The sequence below is a fragment of the Cupressus sempervirens genome, chromosome 3 (genome assembly GCF_028749045.1).
Source record: "Cupressus sempervirens isolate cs-2001-9-10 chromosome 3, ASM2874904v1, whole genome shotgun sequence".
NCBI classification, from domain to species: Eukaryota; Viridiplantae; Streptophyta; class Pinopsida; order Cupressales; family Cupressaceae; genus Cupressus; species Cupressus sempervirens.
In genome coordinates, this window is record NC_143120.1 from 872,707,502 (window position 1) to 872,721,820 (window position 14,319).

Genomic DNA, 14,319 nt, shown 5'->3' on the forward strand with positions numbered 1-14,319 from the left:
TACACCCCTACTCCTTCCGCCACCCCCCCATCCCCCGCTGCCGTCCCCCTGCCGTCCCCCTGCAGTCCCCAAATCAAGGCCCCTCTGTCCCCCCGTCTCGGAAACTTGTCCCCCCGTCCCCCCGTCTCCCAGGGTGGTGTAACTATGTGAATAACTGATGCCAAAGAAAGCTCATATAATATTTGAAGTTAAAAGAAGTTTCTGAATTTGTATCTTATTCACAAGTAAACTAATATACGTGCCACAACATGGAAAATGTTATTGCTGGCATAAGTTCTTACTGCTGTGTGGGCATTAAAATTTCAGTCATTCTAAGGGCATATAGTTCTTGAAAGTATTGCAAAAATCATCTTCATGAATGCTTAGTGTATATTTAAACATTGCATGCTTAAGCTGTTCTTAGTCAAATAACAGGTTAGTACTTCCTACAAATTCTCTACTTCAGGGCTTGAACTCTGGTGCATTGCCTTTGTTGCTATCTTGCTTTGAGTTTTAGTAGAAATTTTAGTTGTAGGTTCTCATAAAATTTTAGAGCCACTTTATTGTCAATAGAATACAAAAGAAACTTTTTCCGTTTTTTTCTTCTGCTTCTCTTTTTATGACTGTAATGTTCCTTTTCCGAACCTTACTGTTTGTCCAAGTCTGAAGGGGAAAATGTTTAATCCATATGTGGAGCAGGATGTCATAGGGTGGAATGGATATGCCTGTACAGAGGAATGGAATGTTGTATGGGAATTTGGGAGGATGGAAGATGGTGTTGGAAGATGGCAAATGGAAGTTTGTAGATGGAAGATGGAAGTTTGGGAGATGGAAGTTGGCAGGTGGAAGATGGAAGTTGGAAGATGGAAGTTGCTAGAAGGAGTACAAGGAGTACGGAGGGATGGAGGAAGAAGTGCGGAGGGGTGGAGGGAGGAGTACAGAGAGAGGCGGATGGAGGGGGAGGTACGGATGGAAGGAGGTAGTATGATAGATGTTGGGGGAAGAATGGATGGATAGAGGAGTACGGATGGAGGGAGGTAGTATGGTAGATGGAGGGAGGAGTATGAATGGAGGGAGGAGTACAAATGGAGGGGTTAGTATGATGGATGGAGGGGGAGGTACGAATGGAGGGAGGAGTACGGATGGAGGAGTACGATTGGAGGGAGGAGTATGGATGGAGGGAGGTAGTGCGAAAGATGGAGGGAGAAGTACGGATGGAGGGAGTACAGATGGAGGGAGTAGTAGGGATACAGGAGTACGTCAGGTATTTTATAGAAATTGGAAAGAACATACAAACTCATATGCAAATAATATAAGAACACAACTCCATCAAATAAATGCCAAGCAGGGATAGATATTGAACCGATATTCTCCAATTAATACTCACAGACAAAGATGGTGCTTCGATTTGCCAGATCCGAGCAAAGTATTACAGGTGACAGAATAGGGTGAGGGTTGAATCGAACCGAAATCGGAAAGCCAAGTAGGGATGATCTTTCACTTCCGAAATGGCGAATAATAGAGAACTCCGACAGGAATTCGTAGTAAAAAGAAAATAATCCAAATAGCATACCTACAACTACCTACAAGTCGTGCTTAAATACCCGTCGGGAAAAACTTTTTCGAGGGTGTACAAAGGTAGTCGACACTTACCAATGGAAACTAAAATAAAAATAGGTCCGAGATATATTAAATCAATCGGAATCAAAAATACAAATATTAACTTGGGCTCCATAGTAATTAAATTAAAGTAACTAATTAAAGGTCCTATTATTATATTATATAAATTCTGGGACCAATTAATTAATTAATTAAATTCAATTATTACATTAAAATTTGGGGACGTGACAATGACGGTTTAATCGAAGAGTCTCATCGTTTTCCTTTCATGGTTGTCAGCCTCCTTGAGGTTGTCTATGCATGTGTTTCACTTGCTCCAGAAGAAAAATATCTCATATCAATGCAGTTGGGCCTAACAAGGCCTATCCCATGAGAGCATTATTCATTGCATCATCCTGTTTATCTATTTGTATGTGGAACACTTTTTGGACAATATTATTATTTATTGCATTATCTTGCTATATCTATTTGTATGTAGCACCTGCTTGATATCATATACATTAAATATGGTTGAATACGGCTCATTGAAACCAATCTAAATTTGTGTTGGAAAACTACTTAAGACATACCTTATATTTCATATAGGTACTCATGACCTAAAGGGAGATCACATTTTGTTATGATGTCTACAACTTTGCTAAACTTACAAAAGTGAACTTGTGTCTAAATTATAGTTCCTAGAGTCGGACCTGGCTTTGATTCAACAAGGGTAACTCAACCCGTGAAATGGCTTAGGCTCAGCGGTGACTCGGAAAAGTGACAAAACCCTTGAAATTTAGAGGTTTTTAAGGATTTAAAGAACACTCCATGCACCCATTATTGAATAAAGCTTAAAGACACAATAACATCATGAAATAGAAAGTAATTTGATCACATACATAAACATACATTGATTATGTAAGTACAAAGGTAAATTTTAGATGTTTTAAGAAAATTTTAAAAACTAAAATTAAAAATCAGGCGAGTCAGATGAGTCAGCCGAGTCAGCCATCGTGACTTGGAGGGTCAGGATCACAGATTGTTTTGACCTAGCAGGGGTGACCGGACTCCCTGACTTGAGTGACTCGCGGCGAGTCTCGATTCACTGGTCTAAATACAACTTTGGCTTGCCTAGGATCTTGAGATAATATCAATCAATCTGGAAGATCACACAATTAAGAGAATATTTAATTTTATTTTCCTCAACAGATATTGGATGCTGATGATAAATGAGTGTTGATAATCAGATAGTCAAATAGTATAGATATTAGTGAACTGAAATAGGAAAGTTTATCAATCTGTTTATTTTGTATATGGTATACTCTTCATGGAGATGTATGGCTGTCCATCTTCCACTAGCCACATCTATGCTTCAGTTATGCCATAAAATCATATAATACAGATCTATACAGAATGAAATTACCATGGTTTCTAAAGAACTATATGGGAGTTGAAATGGTATGCTTCCTTTTGACTCTCCATGTTGTAATGGTTGAGTTATAAACTTATACGACATCAAATTTGATGACTGAATCTTCCATTCATATGGTTTGGTTCCACCTAATCAAGGATGAAAGCAAAAACATGTTGTAATTTAAGAGTCAATGCTCTCTGAAGTCTGAACCTTGAAAAATCTGGTAATTGAGATTAAGGTTTGGTGTGTGATTACATGGTTCCATGCTCTGACTGTCCATATTGCTTAGTGACATTTGAAATTCTATGGCATCTGGAGTATATGATTTGGTGATCTTGGAGATATGGAAAACCTAGATAGAGGGTTTAAATTGCAGGCCATGAACATGAGTCAGAGTATTAGCTCAAGCCATGCGAATTGTCTTGACAATATCACTGGAATTGTATACGGTGAATCCACTTTGATGAGTGACAACAACTTAAGAAGCAAGGTTTGGATTGTGTTAAACTTGGGAAGAAAGACTAGGATTTTTTACTGAACCATTTCTCGTGTTAAATGAGTTATCTGCTCCAGTCCCTCTTTGTGATGACATATAACAGTCAGATATGTGCATGGTTTCTAGAACTTAATTTGATTTTGTCATGGGATTTTTTTGTTGGAGAAAGGGGGATTTTGAATACAGAATATGCAGAGCCATATGTCACAATCTGTTTAGGATGTCACATAGCATGACTAGAGGAATGAATCTCTTCAAGAATTCTTTATCTCTTGATGTCTACTGATTTAGTGATCTCCCATGGATAGGCTACATATTCGTAACTATGCATGTATGAGTGTTCAAAGATTATATCATGAACACTCATTGGTGCGATATCAAATATTATTTCATATTTGAAAGGATGATAGAATATTATAAGCAGTATTGCAGATTCACACAGGACTTTGGTAATGTAGGAATTGAATATTCTCAATTTGTAAGGCTGGGACTGAGGCATGATTGGCAAATTTTATTGCTTGGTGCTCCAAAGGCTACCCTTGCCTTTACATCTGCAAATGGATGGATATTTTTCTTCTTTTTTGCATGTTGCTCGAATTGTGTAACTTGTGCATTAACAATCTGAAGGCATGGATGATTTCATTAGAAAGCTGGACTTGAGAATCTTTTTTCTTGTTTATGTAACTAACATTTTCAATTAATGGCTGTTTTGCCCTTGAGCAAGTGCCTGTTTTATGCTTATGGCACGATTACAATGTCTTATTTGTTACGGTTTATTGTTTGAAGTTGTTTTTTTGATGCCTATATACTATTTTACATTTGTTTAATACCCTTCATCAATGATGTAGGAGCATTGTAGGGGTCGAGAAATCTTGGATTACCTTAAATGCTTGTTTTTTAGTGTTTGTGTTTGTGTTTCTGTGTGCGCACTTAGTACTTGATGTGTTTAGATTTTGGTACCTAAGGAATCTACCATGGTAGGTGTTCAGCATAAGCTTATAAGCTTAGGGAACTTTGTACCTTCCACAAAACTGTGGAGTGCAGCTCATGTCAATTTAGTTTCAATAATTGTTTCATTATCTTGGTGAAATCAATTGGGATCTTGTTCACTCCTTGAAAAGTGAAAACCTATACAAGTCATTTTGTGTTTGATAGGTAAATAATGAAAATGCTTCTTGGTGGTGATGTTAGATGTGCAGAATTGTTGGAGGAGCTGATAAAACAATTGGGGAAACATCAAGCATGCAAAGGAACTTAAAGCATCACAAGATCTTGTATTCCAATTATTGATCAAAGTCTTAAGAGACTTTTTAGTTATTGCATCCTAATTTTTCATCATCTCAGAAACAACATAAAAGAATAGGTCTCCTTTGAAAATGGGTTGCTGAAGTGAATGCAGATGATAGAGCTAAGGCATGCACTGAAGGCTATAGATATTTAATGTCCCCTCCTTAGGTAGTTCAAATTTCAGTGGAGTTTAGCCTATTATACAGTTCCTTGTAGGTCTGTAAGGTGGATAGTGGATCCTTCCAGGGTTGTGGAGCCACACAAGGGCTTAATTTTGCAGAGTTTGGGAGTCTCCTAGATTTTAGAAGGTATTCTCACTTTTTAGGCATGAACTGGGAGTTGATCAGAACACATCGAAGGGTCTTCCAAGATCAGTCTAGAGACTTTGGATGTAGTTCCTAATTTTACGGGGGATCCCAAAATTTTAGGGAGAGACTATCAGCCTGCCAGTCAGACATCATTCATGGACTGGTGCCAGCAATCAACATCTAGTTCAAAGTCTAGATAGTGAATTTATAAATAAATTTGGAAATAGTAAAGTGATTTGTTTACTTTTGTTATTAATAAATTAAAGGGGTGACTTAAGAAAAGTTTATAAAGTAATATTAAAATAATCCCTTGGTTCCATTCTAGGTAAATAAGTTGTAAGTTGCAACTTAAAAAGTGTTTTCCTATTTTTCATGTGGAATTGCCTCTCAAGTTTCAATTTCTAGAGGAAATGGATTAATCTTAATAAAGTTTAATTAAATCCATATGAAAATCATAGAAGAAGTTCGATTTTCTTGGAGAGCAGAGGTTAAAAATAAAAGAAACTTTTGGGAGCCTTTTGTCGCTATCCAGGATATTGTTTCTCGTATCAGCATTCGTGGTTTGAGCTCTATGAAGCTTTGAACAACAATCAAGCTTCCAGGAATGAAATCTCTCGGAAAATTTCAAGAGTTGGATGTAGCCCCAATTCTCTAGGCAACATGATAGAACACATGAGTATTGGATTCATCTTGGCATCAGAAATAAGGTGGGTTTTATCAAATCAGATGTGGAAAAGGAAAATTTTTATCATTAAAGTTATAGATTGGTGCTTTTGGAGGGCAGACTTAGCAATTTATAGGCACACAAGCCTGGCCGTACAACTCCAGGTTGCCTACAAAACCCTACCAGCTTGGACATTGAGCAAAGAGACAATAAAATAGTTTATGAAATCTCTCCAGTTTGCAATGGCACTTAAGTTTTTAATTAGCAAGGATCAGATTAGGAGTTTCTGGGAAAAAATTCAATCAGGTACTGGCCTTATAGTCATTAAATTGGATTCCACATTCTCTCTAATGGGACAGCTGTCTACACCAGCAGTAATTTAATTGGAGTTTGTAGATCTGCATCAGCACTTGGACAGTTGGTGGAGGAGACATCAGTAAATCAGATCACTATAAATCCATCTTGTGCAATCCTAAAGTGTCCAGATCTGAACAACAGCCTGGTAGGGTCAGTGTTGTAGTTCTAATTAAAGTTTGTAATGCCCCCATTTTCCCGACCTTCTGAATTTGGGGGATTAGCCTATTATTTGGCCCTCGCAGGCTAGTATGGTGGATTAGAGGGACCAGTTTGGGCATCACAAAGCATTTCAGGTAGCAATTTTCAAGCCTTGCTCAGGATTGCTCCTTGTTTGGGTCAGACAGGCAGACTTACTATTTATAGAAAGTGATCATTGTTAATTTCGTAGATCAGATTTATTGACTTGCTTCATTAATTTGTACACAAGTATCATTAAAGTATTTATAGATTGATATGTATGGGAGACTTTAGATAATTCTTCCAATTTATCCTTTATACCAATTCTCTGCTATAGCAGACAGAGCGAACTATATAAGTGCAGATTGCACGTGCTATATAAGTGCAGACTGACCAAACTATATAAGTGCATGTAAAGTTTCTGCTAAATCCTTATTTCTTAATCAGACTTTTAATCCAGTCTTATATGCTGAGAATAATCTTCTAAGTAGTATGAATATTGATGAAATTAGTGCTTATTATAATGCAGATACAATACTGAATATTTAACCTTTTATTGTGATAGAGAATCTCAGATATAAATTGCAGGATATAAAATGCTTACAGGAGCAGACTGCTGTAACTGTGTGTCCTATAATCTGCATTTACAACCTATTTATATATCCTTTCTAAAGGGTATGTGCCTCAAAGGACATAACTCTTCCTAACTTGGCACCTATAGGAGATATATATATATATATAAATGCCAACATTAGAGATATATTACTATTAAAAGGAAGTACGGTCTGTACTGTCAGACCTGTAGGTTTATCTGTACTGTCAGACCTGTAGGTTTATCTTGGTTAATATTCTTAACACTCCCTCTTAACCTGATAATCCTACAGAGAGATATTATATTTAGCAACACCAATACAGATGAATAAACAAGAATTAATACTCTATATCTATTTGTCTCTTCTTAGCATGTGGTATCATAGAACACATGATACAAAGTCATATTACTAAACCTATGATATGACAAATCACTGCCACTAGTGATATTATATAGGATAAATTTGAAGAGTAATCTCTTCATTTATTCAAGTTATGATTTCATAGAAACTGTTATTTCCATATCACAACATGATCCTGAGTTTTAAGATCTACCAGAATATAGGATAAACCTGGAGAATACTAAGTCTTCCTTTATCCAATTTGTGACCCATGAACATAGCAATGTCAACATCACAATATGATCTTGAACTCATTTAGATCTTATAGTAGAACTCTATTGTTTAGCACATTATCTAAGAGATCGTCACCTCTCATAATGTTTTATACAAGTGTTCATTATTTTCAGAGATCGCCACCTCTTAAAATAATGAATACAAATGAATACAAATGGTGGAGCCCATAACAGTCAATAGCCTGACAAAATAAAATAATTTTATTAATAATCAAGAGAGGTCAAATGGATTACAACTCAACCATACCAAGTCTCCCCCTGAAGTGTTCTATCTTCACTCTAGATAGAGGTTTGGTGAGTATGTCTGCTGTCTGATCTGCAGTGCAAATGTATTCCAATTTTACAGAATTCTTGTCTACCATATCTCTTACATAATGTTAAGGAATTTCAATATGCTTGGACTTGTCATGGAAAACTGGATTCGCTGAGAGCTTGATGGAACTCTGATTATCAGAATGAATAATTGTGGGATTCATAGCTTGCCCAAATAATCCCACAAGTAACTTCGTTAGCCATCCTGCTTCTCGGGAGGCCATCGCTGCTGCAATGTATTGGCTTCTGTGGAACTCTGTGCTACTAAAGACTACTTTCTACCTATCCAAGATATCATCATTGATCCCAAACTGAAACAACATCCTGAAGTACTTTTCCTGTCTTTAACACTGGCACCCCAATCTGCATTAGTGAATCCACGTAAGTCTAAAGCAACTTTCTCATATTTGAGTCCCGAGATTAAGAGTGCCTTGTAAGTATCTCATAATGTGTTTAATTGTGACTAGGTGAATCTCCTTCGGTTCACACATAAACTGACTTAAGGCATTAACTGCATAGCAAATATCTGGTCTTGTATTTACTAAGTACATAAGAGACCCAATCATTTGTCTATAGAGAGTAGAATTCATGGATGGTGATTCTGCAAGTGCTTCCTTAAGTTTATGTAGATTAGTCTCCATTGGAGAAGACATAGGTTTACAATTCCACGTTCCTAATTTCTTTAAAATATCTAATGTATACTTCCCTTGATTTGGTATGATATTGTCAGAATTCTGCCGTACTTCCAGTCCTAGGAAGTAATGAAGGAGTCCCAAATCTTTCATCTCAAATTCTCTAGTTAGATCTTTCTTGCACTAATCTATGAGATGATCATCGCTTGTTATTAGTAGATCATCAACATACAGTATCAGAATTATCATATCATCTTTATCTCTTTTATAATATTAATTTGGATTAGCTTCATTCCTGGAGAATCCTAACCTGATGAGATACTTATCAACTCTTTCGTACTAGGCCCTGGGAGCCTGTTTAAGCCCACAGGGAGCTTTCTTGAGCCTGCAAACAAAAGCGTTAGGATCATGAGTTTCAAATCCTTTAGGTTGCTCCGGATATACTTCTTCTGAAATCTTTCCATTTAGGAATGTTGTTTTCACATCCATCTGATGTACCTTCCATCCCTTTGATGCTGCAATTGCTAAGACTGCTCTTATAGAGGTTTATCTGGCAACAGAAGCAAAGGTTTCTTCATAATCAATCCCTTTTTCTGAGAAAATCCTCTGGCTACAAATCTATCTTTATACTTCTCAATACTACTGTTAGTAGCATGCTTTATTTTAAATATCCACTTGGAAGAAACAACAGATTTTCCTTTAGGTCTTGGAACAATTTCCCAATCATCATTTTTCATGATAGATTGGTATTCTTCTGTCATAGCTTCTTTCCAAGTTGTATGTTTAATAGTATCAGAGGGATTGGTTGGCTCTGTTTTGGATAAATCACTTATGTTAGCTATATAACCAGAGAATCTTTTAGGTCTTTTACTTTTTTTCATTGTTCCGGAAGGTGCAACAAAGTCTTGAGCTGCTTCAACTGTTTTAATGGCCCAAAGTGGTATTTTCTTTGAATTTTCTTCAAGGTTCATATTTTGAATTTCATCTTCGATTTCTTCTAGGTTCTTCCTCTGGGACCTAGATTCACTATTTCTTTCAGAACTAGATAAAGGAGAAGGTTCATCAGAACTTATGGCTCTTTTGAATGCAAGATCTTCTTCGAAGATTATATCTCTGCTAAGTTCAATAGTTTTCTATCCAGGTATGAAAATCCTATATGCTTTAGAAGTTTCACTATACCCTACAAAAATACCTTTCCTCTCAAAGGGTTCTAACTTGGTTCTCTTTTCTTTTGGAACATGGATATATACAGGACATCTAAAAATTCTAAGATGACTTATATTGGGTTTTACTTTAGTAAATACTTCTTCAGGTGTTTTATCTTTTAAGATAGGAGTGAGGACTTTTGTTTTGAATATATACAACAGTACAAGAGGCTTCTGCCCAAAGATAATATTTTAGGTTTTGGTCAAAAATCATAGCCCTAGTAGATTCTATAATTGTCCTATTCTCTCTTTCTGCTACCCTGTTTTGCTCTGGGTTATAAGGAATAGTGTACTCCCTCTTAATCCCTGATTCTTTACAAAACCTTTTAAACAAGTCTGAGGTATATTCTTCTCCGTTATCAGTTCTAAGGGCTTTAATTTTATGTCTTGAAAAATTTTCAGTTAATGCTTTGAATTCTTTAAATCTTTGTAAGATTTCTTCTGATTCTTTGCATTTTAAAAAGTAAATCCATGTTTTCCTAGAGAAGTCATCTATGAACAAGATATAACACCAGAATCCTCTAAGAGAAGGAATAGACATAGATCCATATAAATCTGAATGAATTAATTCTAGTACATTATTTGTTTTCCTATTATCATGAAAGGGACTTCTGGTGCTTTTACCTAGAGCACACCCTTTGAAAATGCTAGGGTGGTCTTTATTTAATTTGGGTAATCCAATAACCATCTTTGCCATAGTTGATAAAGTTGTAAAATTTAGATGCCCTAATCTTGTGTGCCACATTTTATTTGAATTTTCAGCTTCGTGGACTAGGGCTTGAATGGATCAACTAGATTCTGTATTCAATTCATACAAATATCCCTTTTCTTGACCAATCAACTTTGCTTTCTTGATGGAAGAGTTCTTAGCCCAAGTTAATACTTTGCCATCCACAAATGCAACATTGTGTCCATCATCTTCAAGTGTTGTAATTGAGATTAGGTTTCTTTTAATCCCTGGTACATAGAGTACACCTTTAAGAAGAAGAGTATTTCTTGATTTTAGTTTCAAAGTACAATTTCCAATTCCTTCAACGGAGTGTGCTGAGTTATCACCAATGGTAACTTCACCGTTTATCTTCTCTGATAACGAATCTAGAGTTCCTTTGTATCCTGTTATATGTCTAGAAGATCCATTATCAATTACCCACACTTTATTTGAAATTTCATTTGATAGAGAGGAATACAAAACACGGTTCTCAGGATCATAAGTATCTTCTTCTCTAATGATATTTGTACAATTTACCTGTTGTTTGGAATTTTCAGGACAGTTAGATTTATAGTGTCCAAATTTTTCACATTTGAAACACTTTATTTTAGATAGATCTTTCTTGGGCTTTCCGTTCTTTTGATTTCTCTTTTTCTTCTTGAAATGCTTCTTCTTGCCTTTATAGGAGTTTGTATTAAGAATGTGAAGTTCTTCATCTTTTACTTTTGGTTTCCCTTTTTTCCTTAGTTTTCTGAATTCCTCTTGAAGACAATCATTCTTGAGTCTGTTAAAGTCTGGGAGCTGATCTCTGGCACTTATTCCTTGTGCAAATGTCCCCCATGAATCTGGCAATCCATCTATAGCCATAAGTGTTATTTCTGTGTCACTAATGATGGTTCCTATGCTTGATAGTTCATCTCTAATGTTAGCAACTCTTAAGAAGTAAGAACTTATTGATTCTCCTTTCTTTATTTGAATGTGATTCAGTTGCCTTTTTAGTGCAAGAACCTTAGTTGCATTGTTTATTTCATAGGCATTTCGTAATGCATTCATCATATCAAAGGCTGTTTGATGTTTTGTAAGCATAGGTACAATATCATTTTTAACTCCATCGAAGATGATTTGAATAGCTTTTCTATTTCCTCTGCTCTAGATAGATTTGTGAGGTTCAGCTGGGGATTGTTAACCTCATAATGATTTTTGACACTTGAGTGACAATAACACTTACCTACTCTATATTGGAGCCGAGTACACCATGCATGCCGAGTTAGGAAAGACTTCAGGTGCCGAGTAGTTTTCAGATACCGAGTGAAGATCAGATACCAAGTGAAGTGTAAGTGCCGAGTAACATAAGGTGCCGAGTGTTAACAAGTGCCGAGCAACATAAGGTGCTGAGTGTTAACAAGTGCCGAGTAACATAAGGTGCCGAGTGATACAGTTTTGTTTAGGTGTCGAGCTATCAAGGAAACAGCATGTGCCGAGTATCAGCAATACTTCAGGAGCCGAGTAACTCAGAATATCAGCATAAGAGTTTGTAATTGCACAAACTATGATGCAAACAGTTTTTACAGCCTACATAAGGTAAATCTCGAAGGATTTAATGATGAGATTGAATCTTTTACTTTTCCTATGCAATCTACATGCAGCCAATAAGAAAAATGAGGAAGGCATGCAACCAATAGAAGAAGTGCAAATAATAAGCGAAAAATGAAGATTGAATATGGATCGTAGATCCATACCTAACCCTAAATCCTCAAATGTCTTTATAAGCAAGACGAAATTTCATTGTAAATATATGAGTGGAAAAACAAGGGTGCACAAGGAATTCTATTTTCAGAAGCGAGGGTTATCAGATCACAAAGGATCAAGATCAAAGAAAGCGAAAAGGTGCCTACATTCAGCAATCAAGGATTGTAATCTATCAGGAATACTTTCTAGCGATTGTATTAGAATGAAAATCCTATGGTGATAGGTTAGCTTAACAGCTATTTTGTAGATTCTTTAAATAAGTGATTAAATCCTTTAACAGGGTGACACTTCATGTTAAGTGTTTGAAAAGCCTCTAACCAGGTCACTATTAATACAGTGTAAAGCCTTTAACAGGGCAAACCATCAGAAGTGGTTGAACAATATTGCTGCAGTAATTTTTGTGGGTATCATCCCCACCCCAGTTTTACCTTCTTATTCCTGAAGGGTTTCTGGGTTACCAAATTCCAGTGTTATGAGTTGTTGATGCATGTGTTTAGTTTCATGTTTACTTGATGTATTTACATGCATGCAATTTACTTTCAGTTAAAAGTTTTATTGGCTAAAGTGTGATACTTATGATTCACCCCCCCTCTCATAAGTACTCTTTCCATATTTGAATATTCCAACAATTGGTATCAGAGCATCCAGATTCTCACAAGGAAAAGCCTAACAGCTTGGAGGAAAAAGATCTAAAGATGGAAGCTTTCAAACTTGGAAAGATCATTGAAAATCAGGTGATAGATGTGCAACTTGCTCTGCATAGCTTTGAGGAATTTAGAAACAAGTTGAGAAACTCATTAAAAAAAAGGAAGGATCTAGCCATAACTGAAAATGATATACACTACAAGGAGATTGATACCACCAACATATTTTCCAATGAAGATACTAAAGAGTTTGATGCAGCAATAGCAGAATTGATGGAGAAAAATAAAGTTCAAGCAGATGAGATAAAATCTCTCAAGATGGAACATGAATCACAGGCCATAATGATATGTGAAATTACTGAACACAAGAAAAGAGCAGTTGAAGATAAAGTGATGATGGAAAATGACAAAAGAAATCTTGCAAATAGACTTGAAGAAAAATGTACTGAATTGACAAGGATCTCAAACATGCAAATGGATACACTTGCCCAAATGATGAACCTTCATCATGAACTCAATGTAAAAGATATTGAGATCTCTACTTTGAAGATGCAGAATGAACCAATGCAGAATGAATTGAACAGAGAAAAAGAGGTAGTAGAGAATCTCAACAAGTCAAGTGAAGCCATCAAGTACTGTGAACAATTGCTGAAATCTCCAAAATCTGCCCATGATACCTGGACTAGGATACAATAGCACTGAAGTTGGGGAATCATCAAAGAGTGCTGAACAAAGAAGTGACAAAGGTAAGAATTCAAAACCCACTTGTCATTACTGTAATAAGAAGGGGCATACAGCTAATGTGTGCAGGAGTAGAAGATTCAATCAATCAAACACACTCAAAAATAAGAGTTTCTGTCACAAATGCAACATGCAAGGACATAGGACACAAGATTGCAGATCCAATGTCACAAGGACTCAGAGATTTCATGGACATTGTTATAATTGCAAAATATATGGACATAGAGCTTTTGAATGTAGATCAAAACCTATGTGGACATCAAATCAACCAGCAAAAACAGAAGGGAATGAAAATCATTATCATTGGGATTACAATACCAGATATAGCTGTCATTATTGTCAAGAATATGGACATATACCACAGAACTGCATAAGAACACATTTCAAAGAGAACTACAAAAGATGGTTGAATCAAACTACATGTTTCAGTTGTTTGAAAATTGGTCATATCAGTAGAAACTGTCCTACAAGATCAAAGGCACCCAAGACTGAAGAAAACAAAGGAAAACAAAAGATTGATGTCGAAAAGATAAGGGGGCAAATGAACAAGACGTGGAAAAAGAAAGATGAGTGCAACACATCAAGTGGAGGGATTACTTCACCCAATGGGTCAAGTGATCACACTTCATCAAACTAAGCATGAGAAGTACACAGGACTGATATACAAAGCTATATCACACATCAGCCCCAAGACAAAGAAGCTAAGCAAAGTATAAACTTACATGAAACAAGATGTCAAGACAAAAACTAAATGTTGTTGCCGAGCTGTCTTTGGATACCGAGTTAAACTCCAACAGATGCCGAGCTCCCAACAGTGACCG

The 14,319-nt window shown here is 36.3% G+C and overlaps 1 protein-coding gene across 1 annotated transcript in view; it reads left to right on the forward strand.

Annotated features, from left to right (window-relative positions):
* The window catches only part of LOC149569565 (GTP-binding family protein), a 161,442-nt gene that overhangs the window by 111,743 nt on the left and 35,380 nt on the right, over positions 1-14,319 (forward strand). The gene's annotated exons all lie outside the window — the stretch shown is intronic.